General features: G+C 44.7%; 1 protein-coding gene across 7 annotated transcripts in view; it reads right to left on the bottom strand.

Annotated features, from left to right (window-relative positions):
• The window catches only part of SEMA5B (semaphorin 5B), a 381,163-nt gene extending 366,026 nt beyond the window's left edge, over positions 1–15,137 (bottom strand). For 4 of the 7 annotated variants that reach the window (XM_075933111.2, XM_075933114.2, XM_089779661.1 and 1 more), the window contains exon 1: positions 14,617–15,133. The gene's annotated coding sequence lies outside the window, so the exon portion shown is untranslated. Of the gene's footprint in view, positions 1–14,616 lie in introns of all 7 variants that reach the window. The other 3 variants (XM_075933113.2, XM_075933119.2, XM_075933120.2) reach the window with 2 other exon arrangements.
• Positions 15,138–15,613: the final 476 nt, after the last annotated feature.

A 15,613-nucleotide genomic window follows, 5' to 3' on the forward strand; every position in this document is an offset into this window, starting at 1 on the left:
ACTCAATTGTAACTGAGAAACATGCGAGCTTTGCTATTTAAATCAAATTGGAGATACCTAAATTATGCTGTTGCATTTTAAGAGACTCTGACAACTTAAAAAGTCAGCATCAAATCCTGCCAGCTTGACTCAGAAAACATCCCCATTTAAAAAGCAAGAAGAGCCTGAGTAAAAACGGCCAGATCTGCACACATTGAAAAAAGCCCAATCCTGTCCTCACACAAGTCAATGGACACTTTTCTATTTATTTCAACAGGTGCAGAGTAAGGCCCTTCACTTAAGTTACAAACTACACAGGTGTCATATCTGTAATAACTGAAGAGCTGAAACCTTATTTTCAACAGTCTACACTGGTCATTTAGGGTTGATTTCTGCTACCCTAACTCATACTTAATTGAGCATTACTACTTTAATAGTCCCAATGGACCTCAATGGGATGAATCCTCAGCTGACGCAAATTGGGGTAGCTCCCTTAATGTCATTCAACAGTTAATTTGGTCTACTTTTATAGGAAAGTAAAAGTCAGCCAAAGTAAAATGACAGAATGTAGCTCTCAAATTTTTCCCACTCTCTTCCAATTTATCAGTCTGGCCAGTGAAACAAACAAGACTCATCCATTTCACTTCAGTTTCTAGTCAATTTCAATGGGGGTGGGGGAAGGTCTCATGCTTAAATGTTTGCAACTCTTGTACCTCTCTTTAAAAAAAAATGTTTCCATTGGCTTGTTTTTACACATCCTAATTTTGGAGGGAAAATGTGACTTGAAAGCATCCCTCTATAACCCCGTAACAGATAGTCCAAAGATTTTTAAGGACACATTTGTGTGACACTAGAGGCCAAAACTGTACTCTGGTCCGACTACAAGACCACAGTGGGGTCATGCTAGAGTAAATGAGAAACGATTTTGGTCTCTAAAGCTTTCATGGATCTCCAAGTCCTTTGAGAGCTCTGTAAAAGGTCAGAGTACCATGCTGCCAGGAAACAAGTTTTCATTAAATGATAACATCTTCCTGAACTTAACACAGAGACTGTGTTACTTAAAGGAAGGGCCTAGTCCTCAGGCAAAGCAGTTATCATAGTTTACGTCAGCCCAGCCAACCAAACCTGGTATTAGATTCATAACTTTCTGAAGCACTTTAAGAATATTTTCCTTGATGCTAGCATCTACTATTCTTGATCTCCTTCTCAGGTAGTTTAGCTGAAATGATTAAGACACAAAATTAATAAGGCTTCATGCATAAGGGCAGACCATTCACAGGACTCATTCTAGCTAGACATTAAGACTCAATCATTATCTTACACATTTGTCTTCCCGAGTGTTCATTTGAGTATTCATCAGTTAGAGGATGTGCTTCCCTGGCTGCAAACAGGTGCTCTGAAACTTCCCCAGCTCCAGCTCTGCTGAGACAATCCAGTCCTGATTTACAACACTTGCTGCTAGTCCAGTCCATACCCACCTATGATAATAGAGGGTGGTCTTCTAGCATGATTCTTGCTGTTCTAGTTCTTCCCCAGGCACATACCTCTGCATCTTAGTCTAGACCTGTAAAACTCCCTACTGTTCCATTCTTAGCCCTCATGTACCAATAACCCTCAATCTTGACTTATAAACTTCATTACTGCTCTTGCCCTTACCTTTCCTAGTTCTACTAAAGCACCTCAGGCCAGGTCTACACTAATGAAGAAAAATGAGAATAGCGTAGCTGGAGTCAACATACTTTAGGCTGAACGTCTGTGGCATCCCCACTGCAGGAGTTTGATGGGAGAAACTCTCCATTGACTTTCCTTATTCTTAGCAACCCAGTGGAATATTGAGGTCAATGGGGCACCATCAGCAATCAATTTAGCAAGTCCTTACTACACCCACTAAATCAACCCCCAGGAGATTGATCTCCAGAGCATCAATCTCGGGGTAACTGAAGACAAGCCTACAGCTTTGACCTACAGCTCTTTGGTATTCCACTCCTCCACATCTTTTACAGATCTGTCACTATACCTCAGTCCTGACTTGCCAGCAACCTCACTGCCATTTACTGAAGATCAGCTGCTCTCAAACTTCATGTGACCCCTTTCTGACCATAAAAAAAAAATTACTGCATGACCTCAGAAAGCAGGACTGAAGCCTGAACAGGCCCAAGCACTATTGCTGGCTGTAGGGTTTGGGCATCTGCTTCAGCCCCAGGCCAGAGCAAATCTAACACCTGCCCTGGCGATCCCGTTAAAATGGGTTCATGACCAGCTACAGGACCCAACTCAGTGTAAGAACAGCTGCTGAAGGTTACTTCTCTGGGGGCGGGGGGTACATTATTTCAGGAATTGGAGACCAACCCCGCTTTCTGGGTTTCAGAGCCCAAGAAGGCATGTCTACACTGCTATTATTAGCCCACAGCACAAGGCCAAGTCAGCGGGCTTGAAGTTTTGAGACTCACTGCCACAGAGGGTATATTTGCAGTGTAGCCATACCCAGTGAGATCTACTGATGAAAACAGCTATGTAAGAGCGAGGTTTATTAGTCATGGTAAAGTCCGGCAAATCCCAATTTCCATGAGGATTCCTTGCTCACACAAATAGCCCCAATAAAATCAACACGATTGCTCACGGGTATTACTCATGTGCACCATTTGCAAGTTCAAGCACTGGATTTGCAATAAACAATTTAGATTTGCCACCCCAATGCACACTGTATTCGTGGAACTAGAACAAAACAATCACTTTATCCAGTTGTCTTTTTACGTGATTTAGTAGTTTGGATGCCTTCGCATTTGAACTTTACACAGTGATATTTGGCAAAAAAGGCAGGCACTGAAGCTTCTGCTTTCTTAAAATTATTCACGCCAGCTATTCTCTGTAGCACTAGGATCATCTGTGAAACTGTGTTCAAATGAAGAATCGATAAATAAATATGAAGAAGAAATTTAGGGAAAACAAAGTGCCATTAACATTCCAAGACTATAATGAACTCATAACTCTCAAAGGCAATGCAGCGAAGCAACCAAAGACAAGTAGGTGTGCAGAGCTCATTCCAAATCTAAGTTGTTTTAATATTTCAAAGACACATTAGAGGAAACACATCACATTAGCTATACTGTGATGTATGGTCCTACAGAAACACAGCAGACTCCAGGAAAATAATTCACCAGGTGACAACTTCTATTGTTCAAGGGTGGACAAACTGGCTGCGTTAAAAGTTTTCCGTTAAAAGCATTTTCGGAACAGAGTGTCTAGATTGGCACGGACGCTTTTCCGCAAAAAAGCCCTGATCGCCATTTTCGCGATCGGGGCTTTTTGGCGGAAAACAAATCTGAGCTGTCTACACTGGCCCTTTTGCACAAAAGCTTTGCGCAAAAGGGACTTTTGCATGAACGGGAGCAGAAAAGTATTTCCACAAGAAGCACTGACTTCTTACAGTAGGAAGTCAGTGCTTTTGCGGAAATTCAAGCGGCCAGTGTATACAGGTGGCAAGTTTTTCCGGAAAAGCGGATAATTTTCTGGAAAAACTGGCCAGTCTAGACACAGCCACTAAGTTTAATAAAATAAAAACAAGTAACACCTTAATTAGATTTTTATATATCAAGAATGATCCAGTCCTACTTCAAAATACTGGGCCCGATTCTGCACCCCTTTATCTAGCAGAAATACTACTGACTTCAACTGAACTCCTCTGATTTGTAGGCACGAGTGCATTGTGCTAAGGCACAGGACTAGGGCTCTGATAACATCTATCTGGGATAGTCTAGACCAGTGTTTTGCAACCACTGGTACGAGTACACTTAGGGGTACTTGAGAGAAGTCTGGGAATATGTCAGCACAATTTAAATTTGTAGAAAACTAAATTTTTGTTTTAAGTTTTACAGCATTTTATTATTTTTGTACTTTTTACACCCAAAAATGTCATCGCCTGCCTGGCTACGATTAAGTTGTTTAAACAAATGTGTTGCAATGGTAGAAAAAAAAATGTGTGTGTCTGAAAACTGTAGGTACTGAGGGTACTTTTTTTTTAAGGGGTACTTTATAAAAAAAGATTGAGAAACACTGGTCTACACGGTGAGGGCAAGGGACTGGACTCGATGAGCTCTCGAGGTCCCTTCCAGTTCTAGTGTTCTATGACTCAGGAAAGCACTGACTCAATAGAATTTAAGTATATGTTTATACATGTGTTTCCGTACTTCCCTGAACTAGCCTAGGAATCATGCATCTGGAGTCTAAACTCATCTCTGCCAGGAACTCCGTGTCCTGTGGCAAGTCACTTAGATTTCTGAACCATCAATGGAGCGGGGTGGGGAGTGGTGACAGGCGTCATCCTTAGCTCTTTGTACTACAATCGCATCAAAACCTCCCCACCATGACTCAGAACATGACTGTGCTAGGGGTCAGTTAAAAGGCTTGAATGCGTTTCTTCTCCATTCACCACCACTGATATTTTCTGGCTACCTGTAGAATACTAAACGCATTTTTTTAATTTTAGATAGTTAGTGACTAAGTAATTAAATAATAGGTTGAGCTGCTATACTCTGGATAAGCATCTCAGACTTCAGGCAAATGACAAATCTCCGACTTTTTTTAAAAAGGCGCTTGAGATGTACAGTGAACCCTGGAAAGGTCACCTTGTGGAACATGATATGGACTGACAGAACATATGCTGATTGTCCTGTATAATCCACCTGATTAAAAAACTCTCTCTGATTATAATTTACAATAAGGCTATTCTACACTACAGGGTTTTTGCGCAAAAACCTGCAGAGTGTCCACACCTCAAGCGCATTTTTGCACAAGAAAATTTACAGTAAAATGGCAGAACAGAGGGCTTTTTGCAGTATAGGTATACCTCTTTCTACAAGGAATAGCTCTTTTTTGTGCAAGAGTTCTTGTGCAAAAAGACGCTCAACAGTGGTTTCTTGTGCAAAAAAGCCTATCAGAAAAAGCACAGATGCTCTGATGGCCATTCCGTGAATGGCAATCAGAAATTTCTTGCACAAAAGTGTCCATGCAGTGTGGATGCTCTCTTGTGCAAAAGCACATCACTTTTGCAATGCACTTTTGAGGTGTGAATGCGCTTTTGCACAAGAAGTTTTTGTGGAAGATCTCTTCCGCGAATAGGTTCTTGCATAAAAACCCTGAAGTGTAGACAAAGCCTCAGAGTAGAAAAAGAGGTGGGATAAGAGGGAAAACCTGTAATCACTTTATTAAAGTTTTGAGACCTGATCATATCTCTTCTCCCTTCATACATGCAGGCTCACCAGGGCTGGTGACAGACTTAACCAAGCCCTGGGAAATGGGAGGGCAGGGGTTCAGCTCCAGGCCTCCCCGGAACAGGTAGGGCCTTGGGTGGAAGGGACAGGGCTATGGGCAGCCAGCTTTCAACACCAACTGGACCATGTCACACCTCTATTTGCCAGCCCTCAGCACTGCCACCTAGGTAAGCATCTCCCAGCCAGAGCCTGCACCTGGAACTCCAGCCCCTACCTTCCCCAATGCTCTGCTCCTCCATCTGCACCAGATCACAACCCAAACCCTCTGCACCTCCACTCTTGCACCCCTACCCCCCCAGACCCTGCACCCCACACCAGGTCACAACCCCCTCCCAGATCCAGCAGCCCCTCCTACACTCCTCCTCCAGGTCAGAATCTTCTCCTACACCCAGACTCCCTCCAGTACCCGAGTCCCCTTCCCCAAGCTCCCTTCTGCACCCAGCCACCATCCCAGACCCTGCACCCCCTCCATTAACATTATGAAAGAGTGCAGCCCGTAACCATTTAACAAAATTCTTGGAACTCCCCCATCACAAATTATTGCCTACCCCCGTTCTAGCTGATCAGTCCAGAATGATCCGCTTGCCATGTCTTGATCTACTTATACCAATGTTTCATTTTAGGAGACAAACAAGCTGAAAGTTAGCTGAATCTTTAACTGAAACTGCAATCTAAACAATTTATGTCTGCCCTGGAAACACAGCACAGCAGCAACTAAACCTGGACAAGAGCAGGGGGCTGGACTTGATGACCTTCTGAGGTCTCTTCCAGCTCTATGGTTCTATGAAGAGGCCATCCTTATTCAGCAACCTCCTGTCTTTTATACACGCAAAAGCAAAAACACAAATCCAGTTTAGGTAGATCAGAAGAGAATTTGGGAATGGAGAGGGAATTCTGGGGTCAATCCCTAAATTAAGAATTCATATTATTCACTCAGCTCTTACTGTCCAGTTTAGAATATTTTCTATCTGATGATGGACCATGTAATCAAGGATCACTGCCACCTACCCAGTCAGGGTGCTGCTAGAATACTGCCTCCATTTCAAGTTCATATTATCTCTGTTTCTCTCGCTCTTCAAGTATTCCCAAACTTAGATCCCAGTCCTGTGCACTGACCCAAGTACAGGCAGCCACCTGTGCTCTCACCCCCTTGAAGGTAAGTGGATGCTACACAGGCACCAAAACCCACTGTCCAGATCCAGCTGTAGGAATGAAGATTCTGTAAAGTTGTGATCCTCCTTTATTAGAAAGCTTGTTCATCAACTCCCTCCACCCCAGATTGTTTTCTGTCCTGTGAGTGGCTCCCTAAGTGAGGTATCTAGCCCTGTGCCATTAATAACTATTATAGTCAATTCATAGAACCCACTATTTGATGAATGTTTGGTACCATATAAGCAACTTCCACTGGTATGTTTTGAAATGTTAAGTAAAATGAAAGCTATTTTTAAAACGTCTGAGCAACTTCCATTATCGTTGAGTGAATTATTAAATGCAAATATTACTGTTAAAACTAGGCACATGCAACATGTTACATCTAGAATAGCTAAAAAAACACCTTATGTCTATGAATGGATGTAATTTAGGCACTGATATATGCACCACAGCTCATCCAGGGAGTTTCACAAATTCACATTCTGTTTCCAGAGCTGGATTTTGCATCTTTGTTGGGTGCAAAAGATGTGTAAAATCTCATGTAGCCAGGCACAGTTCTCTCTTGACTACACAATACACATCTTAGGAAGCATAAATTATTACAAAAAGTGGCTTGGAATAAATTACACTGGATTAAGTACAGGCAGTCCCCGGGTTACATGGATCCGACTTACATCAGATCCCTACTTACAAACGGGGTGAGGCAATCCCGCACTAGCTGCTTCCCCCCAGCAGACCAGGGAGATGTGAAGCTAGCGCCCCCCCCCCCCCCCAGCAGACCAGGGAGACACGAAGCTAGCGCCCCCCCCAGCAGACCAGGGAGACGCGGAGCGGCTTTTCTCAGCAGACACCTCAGCTTGAGAAAGGACTGAGGGAAGTGAGGTGTGGGAGAATAAAACTGAGCTCTGGAGAAATGTTTGGCTAGAGTTTCCCCTACAATATGTAACTTCAGATCCACCAGTTTCAGCAGGTAGCAAATGCATTTTGTTAAAGGCACATGCTTTTGCGCAAACAGAGTCTTTTTTTATTTTATTTTGGAGAATCGTGGCATCAGGGATCTGGAAGATATGAGCATCTGTACTTTTTGAGAAGAGAAAAGTACTTGTGGATAACCCACTCAAAGACCGCATGACGGGGCTCTACACACACAGACTTCAGTGGAACTGCTCAAATGAGCCAGGCCCGTAAGCAACATCTATGTCAGGGGCAGCCAAAATTACCATTAAAGTGTGGTTCACGGAGTCCTGCGCATCCCCGCCTCCAGTTTCTAGCCTGTTGAGGGGGAGTTCGAGACCCCTGCCTTGCAACTAGGTGGCAAGGAAAAGACTTCTGCCCAACCCTTTCAGGGAGAGGAGATGAGGCGTCTCTCAGGGCTTATGCCCTGAAGGGCATGCCTGCCAGACTTGAGTGTTCAGAAGGAGCAGGGCTGAAGCCCCAAACCCTGGCAGACATCTTCTGCAGGGCTGAAGCCTTGAGCCCAGCAGCTGCACTCTGGCTCTTGAACTTCTGAAGTTTGACCACCCCGATCTATGCCAAGGCTCAGACAAGGTGCTAAGCACCTCCTATTCAGAGTCATTTAGACCACCCCTAAAGAAGGGCCTGTTGGCACCTTGAAAGAATTTGGATCAAGCCACTGAAATTCAGCAGAATCTCTGACAGAGACCAAATACATCACAACACTTCTGCATTGTAAGCTGTTGCATTCCATCTAGTCATATAAGCTGGAACACTGCTGCACAGTGGATAAACTTGAACCTTTTGTAACTGGCACGTTGCATTGGGAATCCATTTTTGCTTGCCTCCTTCATATAACCTTACAGTCAAAAGTACATTATATTTTGAAACTAGCAAGTATAGAGGCATTTAGTCATCTGAATGATAAAAGGGGGGGGGGGGAATCCCATACTCATTCTGCAAACCACTACTTAATGAAAAACCAATCAGATATTACACAGCCTTATCAAACACTCAGTGTGATCACAATCGATTTGGGAATTAAGCCCAGTAATCGGCATGATTGCTTGAGATCTTATAATGGTAAACAAAATACACATAGGCCCTTATCCAGCAAAACACTTTAATACCTGCTTAACTTTAAAGATGTGAGCAGTCCCATTGCTGAATTAGGACCATACTCTATAATTTGGTAACATATTTCATGCCTAATTACCCAACAGATTTGTACTGCTATGAAAAAAGTCATTTAGATCTTCACACATTCCATAACAATGTAATAGCTCCAACCCTTTAATGTTTGCACACTGATCAAGAGAAGTTTTTTCAAAGCACAAAATACTTCATGTGGTCATTGAAATATGCAAATATCTTTCTTCCAATGTCTGACAGACCCAATCCAGCAAAGCCCTAAAGGAAATGAGTTGCTCTTAGCTTGTGGGCTCGCTTCCTGAAGTCAGTGAGATTTCTTAGGTAGGTGAATAAGAACCTTGCTAGACTTGAAATGGAGGGAAACAATGAGGACAGAATACTCTGCATTACAGGCTACATCTAGACTGCAGGTTTCTTTCGGAAGAGGCTTCTCAGGAAGAGATCTTCCGGAAAAAAGTCTGTTGAAAGAGAACGTTTACCCAACAAAAAGGAGAGCTGCTTTTTCAGAATATAGCGTCCCATCAATGTAGACACTATCTTGCATTTCAGTTGTGATTACTGTGGACGGAGTGGCCATCAGGGCACCTATGCTTTTTCCTGGAGGCCTCTTCTTTCGAAAAAACACTCTCTTCTGTGTCCACACACGCCTTTTTCTGAAAAAGCTTTTTTGGAAAAAGGCTTCTTCCTCGTAGAGAGGTTTACCACTGTCAGAAAAACACCTGTGTTCCTTCAACAGAATAACAGTGTGGACGTAAGTGTAGTTTTTCTAGAAAAACGGACGTTTTTCCGGAAAAAACTATGCAGTGTAGACATACCCTCAGTGGGACTAGAAGTGTAATATAATCAAGGTAAACTCCCACTCTTGTGCATGTTCCATAATTTGCAAGACAGAAATAGGAAGTCACGGTACCATTCCCAGAAAGCTACAGGAGTCTTTCCTTGTGCAGGTAATACTCTCATCTAACTAATGAGAATTGTGATTAAAGAGAGGATGAATGCACCTATCACACAGAATATGTACCTGCCAAGAAAGAAAGACAGAAAGAAAGGAACTACAATATATCCATAAGCTGTGATGTTATCACACCTTGCTGTACACTAATGTTTGTTTTTTCTTAGAAGTGAAACAGGAAAAGAAAAAAAAGAAAGAACTGGCATTTTGTTCCCAATACAGGCTAAATATTCTAAAGTGCAATCTTCAGTCATGTTAAATGTTTCCAGTGGGGCCACCTGAACAGTGCTGTAAAACACTCTGAGATGGTCTCTTACAGTAAATCAGAATAATGCGAATTGGAATACTGCAAATTGACAACCGCACAGAAGGTCAGCAAAAGGTCTATGTATCTCTTAAACAATATTTTGAAATCTTCATGAAACTTAATTGTTGAATGGGGCACAGGGGCAAACTTTACCCTAAGACAAGCTTTCCAATTATCTCCAAACTTATCTGTGCTTGATTTTAAATGCCAACTTCCATCTTTTTGTTAAAATGTATCAAATTGTACTGGATTTTGAGCTTCTTCAGTTGTAAAGCAAGTCTTAAAATAAAAAAAAAATATTAGAGGCAGATTATCAATTTAAAATTGGCACCATTTTTTTGTGAAAACAATTCTCTCAAACCCAAAACCGATACAAATTGTGGAATCATTTCTAATACATATTTTAAGAAATAAACATCCCTCTTCATTATTGGAAACTTAACAGTACAGCTTTATGAACCTATGAGTGGAATCAGCTATAAAACTTATATAAAACTAGCTTCATTGACTTTTTCCTTTGGCCAAATTGAGGGAAATGCAAAAATTAAAAAGAAACAGAGATATACATTTGGATTTGTTTGTCACTTAAAAGTATCTAATAGTTCTAGTAACAGGTAAATGTGTATTTGCCAAATTATTCGTTTATACTGGTAGTATTCCTTTAACCGTGTCACATTCCATTTTATAACAAAAGGTATGTAAAATCATGAAAAGATTCTAACTAGTAGGCAAAGAAAAGGTTAAAAGTGTTTAATGCACTTCTTAAAAAAAATCTGTATGCCTGATCAATATATTTCCCTAGGTTGAAAATAAATGAGTTCTCCTAGGAAGTAAAGGACAGAACAATATGTCCATTTCTCTTTCTAGTATGAAAAGTAGTGATGAAAATTACTTGGAGGTCATTTGTATCAACAGCAGACCAAACCTAGGGCTTGATCCTGCTCAGTGAAATCAATGGGGTTACGTCTAGACTGGAATGATTTTGCAGAAATACTTTTAACGGAAAAGTTTTTCCGTTAAAAGTATTTCCGCAAAAGAGCGTCTAGATTGGCAAGGATGCTTTTGTGCAAAAAGTGCTTTTGCACAAAAGCATCCGTGGCCAGTCTAGACGTGATTTTGCTCAAGAAAGCCCCGATCGCCGTTTTAGCCATCGGGGCTTTTTTGCGCAAAACAATTCTTCCCTGTGTACACCGGCCCTCTGGCGCAAGTATTCTTGCACAAGAGGGCTTTTTCCCGAGCGGGAATGTGAAAGTATTTGCGCAAGCACTGATTTTGTACATTACAAAGTCAGTGCTCTTGTGCAAATTCAAGCAGCCAGTGTAGACAGCTGGCAAGTTTTTGCGCAAAATCTTGCCAGTCTAGACGCACCCTTGGGAGTTTTGCCTGGCCATGGACTTCACTAGGAGCAGAAGAGAGCCTCTGGACTGGTATATTAATAAATAGTTCTGCAGCACCTAGCTGTCAGCCTCCTTAATAGGAAGAAAAGAGGCTTTGCAACCAGATGATATCACTTTAACCCAAATCATTTCATGAAGAAATGTATGCATGTTACAAACCAATGTGGTCATAAGCTTCCTATTCCATGCTTCAAATACTTATCTTTTGGGGAGATCTAACAATGAAAGCTTTGACCATGCAACTTTTACTCAGGTAAGTAGTCCTCATGATCACCCATGGAACTACTCACCTAAGTGGGGGCTGCAAAATGAAGCCCTGAGAGAGCTGGTAGAAATACCCAAGGCAGAAACCCATACACACAGTTCCAAAGAGTGGATTTCTTTGTAGTATTGTTTGATACTGCCCCCTTTTGCCCAACAACAAATCAACAGCCTAGACACCAGACAAAACTTTACATGACATGCATTTGCTTTCAATAAAACACGGTCATGCAAATGATCACATTTAACCCTGACATTACCACTTTCCACTCTAAATAGAGATGATTAATCAGGGTTAGATAGCACAGGTGTCCACTGCTCATTTAAAACCTGGGTGCAATGTGCCAGGGAAAGATCCTTCTTAAGATACAAAACCCTTCTGCAACGTCCTTCAAGAACATTTCCTCCCTTCGGTCTAGGATCCGAACCTGCTTCAATTTAAGGGATTAAATAAGGATGTTAGCAGATAGTCAAGTAAATGCCTGAGCTTATTGGGTAATCCTATCGACTACACACTCTCCCCCCCCTCCCCCACCACCACCTTTGTTGCCTCAGAGGCAGGAGCCTCAGGAGACGGGGTGCCAAGGGAGGCTGCCGCAAAGCAGACTGTGTCAGCAGCAAGCCTGGGTCCACCGTGGACAGAGGTTGATCCATGGCAGCAGCTCTACGCTGCTGCCTCTGTATCAGAGGCAGCAGCGCAGGGTCGCAGGTCTGCACGGGGAGCTGGTTTTTAAACTAGCTCCTGCCTGCCACCCCGCACTGCTTCCCCTAATACAGGGGCAGCTGCACAAGCTGGCATGGAGCTCCCCTAGAGTGGGGCCAGAGTGCACTAGCTGCTGGCCCCACCCCCAGCGACTATTGAATAGTCATGTAACCTCTAACATTTCATGAGGTTACATGACTACTCAATTACATGATATCTAACATCCCAAGACTTAAACTGGAATAATACCTGAGTAAAGACTGCAAGAGCTGAGCCCCAAATTCACTACATGGAGCCAAAGTGAGACAAGACCGGCAGGGCGCCTTTTTACATTAAGCATTTCTCTCATGTTATTGAAGCATGGTGTCTTTTTAGGCTGTGTATATAAACTGGTGGGGTCACCTTGTTCAAGTTATTCCCCTCTGCTGATTCCCCTTTTCCCAGCACCCACTCTCCCTCCCCTTAAAGCTTTTGATTTCCAATTGCAACTCTAACTTTCACCTTTTCTCCTCTCTGGTTGTCTGAGCTGCTTTCTGGCAAGGGCAATCATGATCAATTTGGACCAACCTAACAGTGGGAGATGGGACAACAAACAAAGCCAAAACTCACATTCTGCATGGCAGGCGCCCGCTGCACTACCTCAGAATTAACACGTCCCTGACAGCCTGAGGACAAAAACTTAATCTCTTTAAGGACAGAAAAAAGGAAAGGGGGAAAATCATCCCCGGGTACAATAGCATCCGGAATACCGCACTCTGCTAAAGGTTTCCTACTGTAATGTGCTTTATGTATCACTCAATTCTATTTTGGAAGGAAAAGTTTTAGTCGGAGGATTTAGAAGAAGAAATACATGCACGATTCAAGCAGCTGTTACGAAATACAGCTATTTTTAAAAACCCTGAGTAATCTGATTAAATATCAGCAGGATTTTTCCTTCTTGCCACCTCCTTACTCTTTGCAGGTTTTGACCAGAGTTTTCTCCTTTGGGTACTTTATAAATCAGGCATCTAATCAAGCTAGCATTTCTTCACAGGAGCAGTTTCTTCCATCTACGCTGTCTTCCTTTTTCTAGCCTTTGTTCGCCCATCTTTTCTAATGATCTTCAACAGCAACAACAGCATTTACCATCTGCTCAACAAATAAATATTGAGGGAGGGTGAAAGAATCACAGCCCAGTTACAACTTTTTGCTTTAGTTGGTTTCTCTCCTGTTCACAACGCAATCGGCCCAGGATAGGTTTGTACCTGAACCCCCCCAAAGGCGCTGAGATCTAATCTACTGAAGCCTAAACAAGAGTTTGGGCAAAGATAAATAAAGGCGTGAGCATTCTTGCTCAGTACAAGTTTAAACTTCTCCATGAGCACCCTCTTCCCTACCTTCCCCGCCACAGAAACCAGCTCAAGAGCAATCAGGAGGTGGGATCTCACACGCTCGGGGATATTTTTTTTAAAATTCAGGAAATAATTTAAAAGCTCAGTCTGAGCCAACAGCGTACATTGCAAAGAACGATACAAGTGCACTTCTGCCTTACTTCCTAGCAGCCAAGCCTATAAATAAAGGGACAGATTTAATAACCGAGTAATGTGGGCTTGACAAACCCTTCCAAATATCCTCACACTTCCACCCCCCTCCTCTTTTTGTTTTCTGTAAGAAAACTAACACAGTCTGGGCACTTATGCTCCTAGTCAGCATCCTGTGGCAGGTGGTAGCTGCCGGAAAATACAGATCTGCAACTTTTGGTGTGTGTGTGTGTGTGTTTCTGCGTTGGCTCGGCAAAGATTTCTTTTAGGTTCCCCACCCACCCACCTCCGAAATTTCCAACAATACAAGAAACCAAGGAAGCATACTCGGCTCTCCGGTTCCCTCTTCCCCCTCCGCTTTTGATCTTCATCGGGACGTGAGCTGCACGTTAATGGGCCACCCCTACCACAAAGACAAATTACCATCCAAAAAAAAATCACTCCTATCCTTTTCCTCTAAGATACCGCACCCCCCCCCAAACACACACACAGATCCCGCCATACACACACACACCCTCCCGCTGTATGCAGCCCGGGTGCGTGGAACTAGGGAGAGACGGCGGGGAGGGAAAATAATCACTTGCAGGGCCGCCTTTCCTAGTTCGTTTCCTCTCCGAGGTGCTCCAGCAGGGAGGGCGGCTGACCCTGGAGACGACACATGGCCCCCCACCCCCGCCAGCATCCCCATCACCCCGTCCCCGTGGCGCTGCGGAGAGGCGCTAAAAAGCAATGAAGCTGCACAATAAGCTTTACTCCAAAGGACCCCCCCCCATTGGCGCTGGCTTTGCCCCCCCCCATTCTCCATTCAACCCCCTCCATCCGCGCGCACTGAAGTTGCTAAAGTTTGCAACTATCCCCCCCCCCCCCCAGCTCCTCTCTCACTTAAAATAGCGTCGGGTGCAGGAAAGGGATAACACCCCCCACTCTCTTACCCCCCCCCCCACACACACACAGGATGCTGTTACTTACTATTCTGGGAGGGGGGGCAGGAACTCACTTGCACATCTTGCTCGGGAGCTGCAAGGTTCGTGGGGAGGGGGGAAGCTCAGCCCCCCCGGTCTCCCATCCGCCAGGAGCCGCGGGGCCGGCTTGGAGTTCTCGGGACCGGACTGGCTCCTCTCGCTGCCTTCCAGCCCGGAGCAGCCCCGCCGCAGCAGCTCCTAGCAGGGACGCTTCCCCTCTTCCCATGAGGAGGGAGGCGGCGGCGGCGGAGGAGGAGGCGGAGGGGGGAGGGGGGGCTAGGGGCTGGCAGCCCCACTCACACTGATGTCAACTAATATATTCAAAGTTCAACAGGGCATTGAGCGACACGCCGCTGCCGCTGCAGCCAGCCCCGCGCGCCCGGGACCGGCGGGCATTGTCCGAGCCTGCCGGTGGGTCGCCGCTTGCAGGGGGGGCTCGCCCGCTCTTTGCTCCGCGCTTTGCAATAGCGCCTGCCCCTCTCCGCTAGGCTCCGTGCCGGGCGGGCGGGCGGGCGTCGGGCCGGGAGCTGCTGCTGCTCGCGGGCTGCCCAGCTGCAGAGAGGGGTGTTTTCGCGTGCAAGCCTGCTCCGCGCAAGGCTGAACGGCCGCGGGCATAATGCAAGCCCCGGGCGGGGAATGGTCGCGTTTAACCCTTGAGGCGCGCGGCAGCCTTTGCTGCCTGGGGAGGGGGGTGAAAAGGGGGGGGGAGGCTTTATGGCAGGGGAGGTTTTTATTTTGGGGGAGCCAGCAAAAATGAGACGTTTAAACTTCAGCCCCGGGAGAAAAAAAAAATGTCGAGCAAAGCGGGTTTGAGCTGCCCGGGAAATGCTCCCTTGCGCTCCACACAAGCAGCTCGCTCCCTCTCCCGAGCAGCGTGCCCGCGACTGGAGCGAACAAACCAGCTCAGTTTCGAGGGAAATCGGAAGACACTCCCCATCCCCCACCCTCAACAAGTAATCCTTCGGGTCACCCGTGGATCGGCTTTGTAAAATTCCTACAAAACC

This window comes from Pelodiscus sinensis, chromosome 7 (assembly GCF_052426305.1).
Source record: "Pelodiscus sinensis isolate ZL-2025 chromosome 7, ASM5242630v1, whole genome shotgun sequence".
NCBI lineage: Eukaryota > Metazoa > Chordata > Testudines > Trionychidae > Pelodiscus > Pelodiscus sinensis.